The following is a 13,382-nucleotide window of genomic DNA, read 5'->3' as shown; positions in this document are numbered from 1 at the left end:
CCTCGGATCTCTATCTGAAACAATAGATATAGGCACACCATGTAACCTCATGATTTGAGAAACATACAATTCAGGCAGTTTACCAAGTGAAAAATTTGTACGAATCGGAATAAAGTGAGATTTGGTCAATCTATCAATAATAACCCAGATTGCATCTTTCTTGCTCGGTGTCATCGATAAACCGGATACAAAATCCATCGTAACTCTATCCCATTTCCATTCAGGTATCATGATCGACTGTAGCAATCCGGAAGGTACTTGATGCTCGGCTTTTACTTGCTGACAAACTAAACATTTTGATACAAAGTTAGAAATGTCTCGTTTCATACCTGGCCATCAATAGTGCTGTTTCAGATCATTATACATCTTCGTACTACCCGGATGAATAGAGATTTGACTGTTGTGAGCATCATTCAAAATCATCTGAATCAACACATGTTTGATTTCTGAATCTTAAACATTCATCAACATCAACTCGAAACTCTGAATCAGCATTTGAATCACATTGAGTCGTTTCATTATCAAATCATTGTCAATTTTCTAAGCCTCATAAATCTGCTGAAAAAATAACAGTCTTGCTTTTAACTCAGCTATCATCGCACCATCATCTGACATAGCTATATGTGCATTCATTGCACTCAAAGCAAACAGTGATTTTTGGCTTAAAGCATCAGCAACCACATTAGCCTTCCCCGGGTGATAGTCAATCACAAGTTCGTAGTTTTTTAGTAACTCTAACCATCGGCGCTGTCTCAAATTCAAATCTTTCTGAGTCATTAAGTATTTTAGACTTTTGTGATCGGAATAAACGTGACATTTTCTATCAAACAAATAATGGTGCCATATCTTCAATGCAAACACAATAGCTGCCAATTCTAGATCATGCTTCAGATAATTCTTTTCATGCGGTTTTAACTGTCTCGAGGCATAAGCTATAACTTTGCCTTCCTACATTAAAACATAGCCTAAACCATTTAAAGATGCATTACTATAAATAACAAATTCTTTACCCGATTCTGGCTGAACTAACACTGGGGCTTCAGTCAAAAGAGTTTTCAACTGATCAAAACTTTTCTGGCATTTTTTTGACCACTCGAATTTGACATCTTTCTATAGCAGCTTCGTCATCGGAGTTGCAATCATAGAGAAACCTTTTACAAACCGTCTATAGTAACCGCAAGTCCCAAAAAACTTCTGACTTCAGAAACGTTTCTCGAAGGTTTCCAATCGAGTATAGCTGAAATCTTACTCGGATCAACCCGAATACCTGATACTGAAACAACATGTCCCAGAAAGCTAACTTCGTGTAACTAGAACTCGCATTTACTAAACTTCGCATACAACTATTTTTCTCGCAAAGTCTGTAACACAAGTCTCAAATGCTCGGCATGTTCGATTTCGTTACAAGAGTAATCAATATATCATAAACGAACACAACTACAAACCGATCTAAATACTGCTTGAAGATCTGATTCATCAAATCTATAAAAATAGCAGGTGCATTAGTAAGTCTGAACGGCATAACTAGAAACTCATAATGTCCGTACCTCGTTTGAAAAGTAGTTTTTGGCACATCGGAGTCACTGACTCGCAACTGATAATAACCCGATCTCAAGTCTATCTTCGAAAACATTGAAGCCCCTTTTAACTAATCGAGCAAGTCGTCAATCCGTGGCAACAGGTATTTATTCTTTGTAGTCATTTTATTTAACTGGTGATAATTAATACACATTGTCATAGTTCCATCTTTCTTTTCCACAAATAGAACTGGTGCACCCCAGGGAGAGAAACTCAGTCATGCAAAACCTCTATCTGTTAACTCTTGTAGCTGTGCTTTCAATTCTTTTAATTCGGTAGGTGTCATCCAATACGGAGCTACAAAAATCGAAGTCATCCCCTGTACTAACTCAATACCAAACTCTACCTCTCGGATAGGTGGCAAACCCAGAAATTCTTCAGGAAACACATCCGGATACTCGCACACAACTGGTACAGATTCAATCTTATTTTCAGTTACTTTACTATCAAGCACATAAGCATGGTAAGCTTCACAACCTTTTCTCACATATTTCTGAGCTAACATCGAAGATATTTTCGCTGGTAAACCATTCAGATCATTAGATTCAATCCAAATAATCTCATTGTTCTGACATCTCAACAGTATCGTGCAAAGTCAACCAATCCATACCCAAAATTATATCAAACTCATCGAAAGGTAACAACAACAAATCGACTGGAAAGCATGAATATCGAATCATCAACGGGCAATTCTTACACACTTTGTCAACCAGAACACATCGACCCAAGGGGTTTGATACTCAAATCACAAACTCAGTAGACTCCATAGGCAAAGTCTTGCTGGATACTAAATTTTCACACACATATGAATGAATTGAACCAAGATCAATTAATGCAATAACACTAGTATCATAAAGAGTGAAAGTACCGGTAATAACATTTGGGGAAGAAGCCTCATCGTGAGCTCGTATAGCATATGCTCTAGCAGGTGCACGAACCTCAGATCGAATTACTGTATCTTTCTTCCCTCTCTGACTACCACTCACATTACCCGAATGTCAAGGTGGTCTGCCTCGTGCTAACAGGTTACTCAGTCTCATGTTCTGAACAGTGTTTTGCTCGGCTAACATCGGACAATCTCAAATAAAATGATCCATCAATCCAAATATAAAGCATGACCGATCATGCAATCTATAATTTCCAGAATGTCATTTACCATAATGCTTACACTCGAGTCTGTTCTGCCGATCATTGCCAACACTAGCAATCAAAGTGGCTCATGAACTTACAGGAGGTCAGTTTCGATCTCGTCTAGAAAAGTCCGAAGTAGCTTTAATTCGACTAGAATTATCTCTGAACTTCTTCGATGTTGAGTGAAAAGTCTTGCTCGATGATCTTTTACGGGAATCTCTAGCTTCAAAATCAGCTTTTCTTTTCTCTTTCCCGAGCTCTTCAACTTTGCAAGCTTGCTCAACAAGTACCACAAACTCTTTAATTTCAAGTATACCAACCAGCAATTAAATGTATTCATTTAAACCATCTTCGAATCTTTTACACATGATAGCTTCGATTGAAACACATTCACGAGCATATCGACTAAGTCTCACAAATTTTGCTCGTACTCGTTTACGGTCATACAACCCTGTTTCAATTCCAGAAATTCTTTACATTTCTGGTCGATAAATCTCTAGCTGATGTACTTCTTACAAAACTCCGCTTAAAAGAATTCCAAAGTCACTATCTCTTTCGGGACTACTGATACTAGTGTATTCCACCAGTGATATACAGTGTCTCGTAATAAAGATATGGCACACTTTAAACATTTATCCGGAGTACATGATAACTCGTCAAACACACAGATAGTATTATGGAGCCACAACTCGGCCCGCTCAGCATCATCATCATCATTAGCCTTAAACTCTTCGTCCCCGTGTTTTCTAATTTTATCTACAGGAGGCCTTTTAAATCTCATCGGATCAATCATCGGAGGTATCACAGGTATCGGAGATGGATTATTCAGGGGTGGAAGTTCTTGTACAGCCTTATTGGTCCGGATATACTGTGTAAACCATTCATTCATTATTTGGTAGAAGGCTTGTTTAGCCTCCCTCTCATGGCTACTCGAGATAGGTCGTGATTCAACTGATGCTGTCCCATGTGTGGGAGCAAGCGCTACGCTCTCAACATCATTAGCCATAGCTCTATCGGGATCCATTTACTATATAAAAGCACATTTTCAGATGTCAGAAGTGATCACACTATCGTAGTATAAATTTTGGAATGTATAGCTAAACTAACACGCGCTACGTTAGTCCTAGAATCGACTAAACCATAGATCTGATCCCAATAAAATATAACACCCCTAACTCATATCCGTCGCTAGAATAGGGTTACGAGGCATTACTGAGCAAAAACATAATTCCAAACTTTCACGAATTCAAACATATTACATTATCATTAATTATTTATACATTAGCAAATATATACATACATATATACCTTCATTATATACCAAACATCATTCGAATTCACAAACATGTACATGTATATATATACATATAATTAACATTTTCAAAAATTTATATAATTCCCATAGTATACTTTTACACAAAATCACTATTCAATTGGTCATTTAACATTGTTTCACTTACAAGCCTTATTAAGCAAAACAATCTCAATAATTCACCATTATTTAACTTCATAACTAAATATAGTACTCATACATTTTTTATGCAAACCTAACTAAACTAATCTTGTAAGTGAAACAATATTAAATGACCAATTGAATAGTGATTTTGTGTAAAAGTATACTATGGGAATTATATAAATTTTTGAAAATGTTAATTATATGTATATATATACATGTACATGTTTGTGAATTCAATGATGTTTGGTATATAATGAAGGTATATGTGTATGTATATATTTGCTAATGTATAAATGATTAATGATAATGTAATATGTTTGAATTCATGAAAGTTCAAAATTATGTTTTTACTCAGTAATGCCTCGTAACCCTAGTTTGGTGACAGATACGGGTTAAGGGTGTTACACTAATGATAAGGAGTTGAGGTAATCGATCTTTCAAGAGGCGCATAGTAACCCTTATACTATGAATCTGGGTGGAAATAAAATGTATCGAGACCTTTAAGAACACTATTGGTGGTCCGAACTGAAATAGGAAGTGGTTGCTTTTGTGTCCCACTATCTGATGGGCTAAAAAGTTATGGCCGGGTATCAGTTTCCTCAGGTTTTCTTCAGCCAGTTAAGATTCCTCAATGAAAGTGGGAGCGTGTAATGATGGATTTTGTTAGTGCGTTGCCTTTAAACCCCATTAAGAAAGATTCAATTTGGGTCACCATTGATATGTTGACCAATTTCGCTCATTTCATTCCTATCAGGAAAGATTATTCTCTGCAAAAACCCGCCAAGATGTATATTGCTGAAATCGTGAGGCTACACTGGATTCTAGTCTCAATTATCTTTGATAGAGATCCGTGATTCATATCTTAGCTCTAGAAGAAGCTTTATGAGGCTTTAGGCACCCGACTGGATTTCAGTACCGCGTATCATCTTCAGATCGATGGACAGTCTGAGCGAGTCATTCAGATTCTTGAGGATATGTTTCAGGGTTGTGTAATAGATTTCTAGGGTAGTTGGGAAGATTATCTACCATCGTTGAGTTTACGTACAATAACAGCTTCTAGCCTAGTATTCAAATGGCACCCTATGAGACTTTGTATAGTTGTAGGTGTCGTACTCCTCTATGTTGGACTGAGTTGAGTGAACGTCGAGTTTTAAGCCCCGAACTAGTTTCTAAAACTAAGAATACTATAAAGTTAATCCGTGACCATCTTAAAGCGGCTTCTAATCGAAAAAAATCTTATGTCATTTTAAAGAGAAAGGATATTGAGTTTTCTGTAGGTGAGCAGGTGTTCTTAAAAGTGCCACCGTGGAAAAAGTTCTCCGATTTGGATGCAAAAGCAAGTTAAGCCCGAGGTTTATTAGATATTATCGCATTTTAAAATGTGTCAGACCGTTGCGTATTAATTAAAATTAAAATCGGAGTTAGAGTAGATTCATGATGTATTTCATGTCTCGATGCTGAGACAGTATCGGTCTGATCCGTCGCGCATTATTTCTGTTGACGAGATCGAGTTGCGACTGGAATTAACGTTTGAAGAGGAACCTATTTAGATTATAAATCATGATGTTAAGGTGTTGAGGAAGAAAACTATTCCTCTGGTTAAGGTTTTGTGGTGAAATCATGACACTGAGAAAGCCACTTGGGAACCTGAATATTTGATTTGGCAGCAATACCCGTATCTGTTTGAGTTAGGTAAATTTCCAGGCCAAAATTTCTTTTAGGGGGAGAGAGTTGTAACGCCCCAAATTTTAAGTGTTTAGTTGCAAAATTCTACGGTAATTAAATTTTTGTATCTGTGGTTCTGTGTTCTACTATTGTGTTTAAGGTCTGGAGTTGAGTCGCATCGTTAGAAGTTTTATTATTTTAAAACAACCCCTATCCATGCATTACATAGTTAAGTTTAATTCAGTGTAAACTTGTGTCAAGAATGAGCCTGTTGGTTCACAGGTTAAACGTTTGTATTCTATTAGGTCCTGTGTTTGAGTTTTAGAGAGGACGATAAGGAAGATTTGTGTCAAATGATAGAAATCTGTTTGGAAGTTAATTTTTAATGAACGTTAATTCTCTATTTTAATTTGTTCTTTAGTTTTCTTCTCTTCTTCTTTGTTACCCTTCTTTTTCTTCATTCTTTTTTTCTTTTTATTTTTACTGATCGTGGTCAAAAGGAATACAAGATTAGTTGAAATTTTGCTATTAGTCATTGGTCAGAAGGCTATCGAGTAAATCACTTTCAATTCGTGCGTTTCCACAGTTTTCCTTTGTTTTTGTAACTTACTTTGAATTGGGTATTTTTTTTGTTGTGAGAATCTTTGATAGATGACCGTTTGATTTCCTATTAGGTGGGAATATCAAAAGTAATGAGCAGCAATACAAAAATTTTAGTAATCGTTGTTGAATTTTCAGTAAGTTTTGAGTCCGTTGAAGGTTTTGTGTCGAAACTTTGAATATATGTTTTATGCCTATAATTGGGAATTGTTGTCAATTAAATGGCTTAATTGTGTAACTGAGTGATTGTTTTAGGCTTTAAAGATCCTCTACGTTGTTTTTGCTTCGATATCTCTTTAGGTGCATATCGAAAACCCCTGTTTTCGTGAATTTCGGATGCCAAAAAATGTGGTTGTTGACACCATACGATCTTGTAACTCACTATTCATAGAATTCAAGCCACATGGGCAATGGACATGGACGTGTGTCCAGGCCGTGTAACTCTCTGTTTGCGAATTAGACTCAATCAAACAGATGACACGGGAGAGGATTAGGCCATGTGAGTCACACGGGGAACGACACGAGCGTGTGTCCAGGCTATGACTCACTATTTACAATATAGAACCACACGAGTAGATGACATGGGCGTATGTTAGGCTGTGTGGGCAGACAAACATGTGCCAGGCCATGTGGCATATAAATAAGGTCTGAACCTTATTCCTGAGGCTGTGAGTGTTGTCTAACACGAGCACTGACCTCCACAATGTATTTATGATCTGAATTTGATTGTATGAGGACTATCTGATACTCTGAGACTAAGGTATGAATTATATAAATATATATAAATTGTGATGACTATTAATGATACTGATCTGTATTAACTATTATGAATTGAATCGAAATGACTAAACACATGTTGTTGATATCTGTAATATGCATTTGCATGGGTTGGGGTATTTGTAAAGGAGGAAGTAATTTGCTCTGAATCAGTGGCTAAGCCACGATATATATATATATATATATATATATATATATATATATGAATATGGCACTTTGTCGTGTTTCGATTTAACAGCTAGTCTGCATCTTAATAAGCATGTTAGACATATACTATATGGTGTATAGTGATGGTTCGGTACTAAATGCCCTTAATGGTGTGTTGGGATGGCCAGAGATGGTGTGTAGTGGATGGGGGTAGGAAGAACTGCATATGGATCTGTTCTATTCTATATCTGAAACTGGAGTTTCTTGTCATATAACTAAATCGTTAAATTTGTACTGCATATTTCTGATCTCGACCGAAACTTGAGGTTTGAGAATCATTTATAAATATGTATTAATTGAATGAACGTATTTTATGCACTGGGTTTACAACTCATTTCATTATTTATTGGATTTCAGGCTCGGTCAATCTGTTTATCTTTCCTTTTAACTTTGCAATTAGTAATCTCAGCTTTTTACGATATTATGATGTTTGGGAATATTAAATAGATAGTTAATTGTTGTGATAATTATAACATGTTGAATGGTTTCATTTTGACTGCGTTTATAAATGTAGTTTTCCTAATATCGTCAATGTAACCCTTTAGACTTGGTTTGGACGTCTAAGTTGGACTTAGGGTGTTACATTCAACTTTTATTAAATAAAAACAATATTAATTATGCGTTTATAGAAAAACCAACTTGTGGTTGATGAATACTTGTACTGGGCCAAATTTGAAAACTAATTGTTTTAATAATTCATATTGATTATAATATTTAAATAATTATAAAATATAAAACTTAACAAACATTGTTATTAAGACATTAATTCAAATAATACTAAAAATTCTGGTCGAAGGCCAACAATCTCTTAACCTAATGGCAAGAGGAGTTTAGGTTCGATCTCAAACAACCCCATTCTCCTCTCCAATTATATAAAAAAAATGTTCTGGTCGAAATGGACTTATTATTAACTTAATTAACATCGATACTATTCTATGTTCTCAAAACTATGAATTGGAGTGAATTTAACGAATATCTTATTTATTTTTTAAGATAAGGGTAAAGGTAGGATTTTAACCCAAACTTCAAATGAATGTAATTAATTGTGAGCTTAGAGGTAATATAGTAATTTTTAAAATGTATTAACTAAATTTAGACTTTACTCTTAATTTCACCTAATTTTAACCACATTAAAAATAAAATTGAAGCTGTGTCCTAAAAAGTTATAAAATATCATTAAATTATCTGAAAGTTTTCATTTTAAGTTACTAAATTATTCCAAATTTTTTATTTAAACCACTGAGTTGTTAAGTTTTTTTTAAAAAAAGTTTGACAAGCAAGCTCCAAGTAACAATTCATTGATTAGTACGGTGGATCAATACCCATTGACAAGTAGGAGAATGTACCTTAGATCCAAGTCAATCTTGATAGTTTGTGTCAAAGATTGGAGAAGAAAGCTGCTTAGATTTTGGCTCACAGATTCATAACATTCAAATTTGTTTCATGAAAAAAATTGAATTGTAAAAAAGAAGGGGAATGAAAGCTTTTAATAAGTGTAAATAGTACGAGTAGAGAAGGTCATACAACAATGATTTTAACAGCCCGATGACTCAAATGAAAACTTTAGAATAGTTAAATAATCTTTTTGAAACTTTTTGAAGTTGAGTAACTAAAACATAAACATATTAATAGTTTAGTGACAATGAATGTTGCTTACCTAAAAAATTAGTGTATGTTAGGTTGAATAATAAGGCTAAAAGAAAAAAAAAAGTAAGAAATTAAAAACTTCAAATGATAACCCTACCAATTATTATTTGATACATAAGTGATTGTATCACACCTTGAATTTGGCGAATCCAAAAATGTGTGTAGACTTGAAGTTATCTATTTAATGCACTATAGTGATATAGTCTGCCATTACAGACTTTTGGTGAACTGAAGTTTGGAGTAAAATGTCTACCTTAGAAGTATCTAAGGATTTATTTTCACAGCACTCTTCAATTGAAGAAAGAGTACGACAATCAAAGCGTACACAAACCAAAAGGTTATTCTCTAGAATTTTGTATGTTGAAAACCTATCAAATGTATGAGGAAACTATAGCAGACTTAATTTTCTTTAAGAGGTTTCTTTATAAGAGTTTCGCCAAAGGTATAGTATGCTAGTTTACTCAAACAATGTGTAAAGTGGGCTTTGTGACATGATGGGTTGTGAGTCAACTAAAGGGATTGACTGGTCAAATAGCTACGACATCGGACTTCCTTTTATATTTGCTCCGATTTTTGTAGGACACTTCAGGGACAATTTTTGTATGCATTTGACACTTGTTAAGATCCACTAAGAGGTACTCGGTGTATATAGATATGGTAAGAAGGGAACGTTTGGATGATTTTCTTCCTTCCGTACTACGCTTTAGTTTTCTTAAGCCTAAAATATTCTTTTCTTCTTCTTTAAACTAGAAGATGAGATTTCTAGGGTAATCAGTGGATGTTTCAACCTCCTAGTAAGTTTGGTAACTCTACATGTTAGGATTTAAAAGAGTAAGGATTTTAAGAAGCATATAAACAATAAGATATGAATAAGAGGCCTGCATAAAGGTCATCTGTAATTGAGATGATAGTAAATTGTCTGTAAATGGGTTTTTAATGGTGATTCCATGTTTTTTTAGGCAGTTGCTGTTGGTGGTTCGAGAAGGATGACTAGATTTGGAACTTCGAGCTATAGTAAAGGTGAGTTTCAGATGAGTTTTCATCCCAACTAATGCATGTTAATTTACAATGGAAAATCATATGTTAATCTCATTTCGAATGTTTGGTGAGTGTAAGTGTGTGTGAAGTATCATAAATTTGTTGCATGTTTACAAATGAAATATATAAGTTATTGCATGAACAAGAAGATATTTGGTATTTATGCATATGAAATCAAGCATGGGATAGTATGAATTAGTCAAGTAAGTGAACGAATATGGGTAAGTGTATTCAGTGGAAGTAAGTAAAACATCTATTTTTTATGCCTCCGGTAGGGCAGCTACATTGCTAATCGGATAGGCAAATCACGATGACAATGAAGACACTCATGGTGTAGCCTTCGGTGAGATGTAAACAGACTAATAGAACACGACATGAAGATGTCTAAGACCATGTGGCTGAGACCCATGGCATTGCATGTCAATGAAAATATTTATGGTGATGTCTCTGTTGAGATGTAAATTGGACTGACAGATCACAACATGAAGATATGTGTAAACCCATGAGGAAGAAACCCATGATACCTTCTGAGTTAATTCGTCGAAACAGGAAACATGTAACTTTTTGCAAAATCTGGAGAACCGCTCTTGGGGAAAGGATTTAAGTAAGTCTGAGGATAGCATTATGAAGAAATTTGATATTGACCTAAGGGTATTTCTTGAAATAGTTCTCAGATGAGTTTATGAAGAGTGAATCTACCATAGTAGCCATCAGTATAAAGAATTTGGTGTATACGTAAACAGTCTAAGTGTTCGCCAAATTTGAATTTGTCTATACTATGAATGCAAGTAATCAAAATTCTATGGTATTCGCCAAATTGAGTATTTTCATGTTACATATAGAGGTTATCTGGAATCTAAATTATCCGCTACTGTGGGCGTTCTCGTGATATATATAACCTGGTTGTCTAGAATTCTTGTAGATGACTTAGTTCATTTCATTCATCTGAATAAGTTATGATTTATGGTTGTTTTAAGGGTCTGATTGGTATTCTGATAGTTTCCAAATATAGTATGAGAGTTCACAAAGGGTAGGATCCGTATGAAGGTCAAATTAAAAGATCAATTAGTATAAGTATCATCCAAGAATAATATCTGTGAGAACATTATCCTAAAAGATTTGTGAGAACACCACTTAGGTGAAGTATTCTACATTCGTCTGATTGAGAATCCACCGAAGGTAGGTTCTATATGGATATCTGTAACACCCATATCCCGTCTTTGTTTTTAGATTAGGGTTTCAAAGTATTACAGGGCAAAACAAAACATTTAACTTTCCAACAGAAACAATTATACAATTAAATACCTATATATATCAAATGAATCTAATCATGGCAAATATTACACTTATGGACATTGAATCGAGCCTATGAGACCCTAAAAATAGTATAGGAACAATCTGGGTCCAAATTGAAACAAATTAGAACATTTTGAAAAAGAAAACTTGAAAATTTGGGAAAACAGGGGTCATACGACCATGTAACTTAGCCTAAACTGTGTGAACATTTGAAGTAAAGATACACGACTGTGTCGTAGATCGTTTTCCAAACTGTGTGTGTATTTAAAGTTGGGTCATACAACCATGTCGCAGGTCGTGTCACAAACTATTTTCAAACACACGGTTGTGTCTCAAGCCTTGCTAGACACTGACTTGGGTCACACAACCATGTCATAGGCCATGTGGATCTTATACCTGAAATTAAAATGACACATGGCCGTGTGACAGCTCGTGTCATAGGCCATGTATAGTGTATATTACCCCTAAAACAAGCCAAAGTAAGTCTAAACCTTGCACATATAAGATCTAACCAATATGACCAAAACACATACCATTACAATCAACCTATAAGACCTAACCAATATGTCATATTAAGGCACCACAATGAACAATCATTCAACCAAAATATCCAACTAAAAAAACACAAGAACATTAAACAACCATCCATGCTTAAACTATTAATCCATTTTGGACAGAATATAACATACATAAGAAGTTTACCATTCCATAGTTTCAACACCTAATTTTTGACATTAAGAATTATCCTAACAAAAGTCAACCACCTAAACTAAATATACCATCAAAACATTACATTTTACATATCAACAACAAACCACCTATATACATGCTACATTCTAAAACGATAAACAAAAGCTACCAATAAGACTGGATAGTGTGAGCTCCAAATCGATTCGTCTGATCAGTCTGCAAAATGCCAACTACAAAAGAGACACAAATGAAACAAATAAGCTTAAGAAGCCTAATAAGTTCATTACATATATACAATTTAACTTACCTCAACCAATTTAGATAAACAAGAAGATAAGTTTCTAATTCTTAATATCAAACAGAATAAGCCAGTTATAGTGGAAGATGACGTCTACGACCACCAGCTCCAAGATTTTAGACTTACGATTTAGTGGAACCTGACTCTAGCCAACAATCATCTTATGCCAGATCATCTTATGCCAGATCATCACTTCTCAATGGCGAATACCATGCCACTTTGTCTCTTGGGCTCGCCAACCTCTAACGCAGTAAGCTAAAGAACCAACTGTGCAACCTTCCCAAAATATACAAAGCGGCCGTTCCTTGCACATGTTGAAAAGATCACTTTTTAAAGGACATGGATGGAAGCGTCAGCCCTATAATACAGAGAAACGATGAATACTCATTTGAGAAAACTAAGCCCGGATTCTAAACCTCATGAACCCTTTTGGGAATTTTTGACAACCTTTGGCTAGATAAGCTTAGTGGCTGATTATTTTTTGGGGAAAAGAAAATAAATGTAATGGAAAAAAAATTTACTGGAAAAAAATATGGAACGAACAAAAAGCTAAACTATTTGGGAAAGGGAGTGTTTATAGAAAAGATGAGTGAAATTTGTGTCACCCATCCCCTATTTATAGTACTGGAAAACCTAGTTTATTCCCAATAAAACTCTAAAAGATAAATACAAATAAATAAAGATAATTAAAGATAAAAGCTAAAATTAAATCTAAATAATAATCCTAATATAATTAAAAATTAAATAGAGCATTGTGCTATAAAATCTCTTCTTTTGCATTTTTGCTCCCAAAATCTTCCACACTTCATTTTTGGCATCACTTCTCTCCTACTTTGCATGTTGGCCCAATTTAACTTCAAATTCACTCTTTTAGCCCCCAAATTCTATTTTGCCTTCAATTTAGTCCCTATAAGATAAAAAACCATAAATAGGTCAAATTAGTAGGATCATACTCAAAATAAACATATAATTAATACATGAAAATATGTCATTTTAAAG

This window comes from Gossypium arboreum, chromosome 3 (genome assembly GCF_025698485.1).
Source record: "Gossypium arboreum isolate Shixiya-1 chromosome 3, ASM2569848v2, whole genome shotgun sequence".
Lineage (NCBI taxonomy): Eukaryota > Viridiplantae > Streptophyta > Magnoliopsida > Malvales > Malvaceae > Gossypium > Gossypium arboreum.
Note: the sequence above shows the minus strand (reverse complement) of the source record.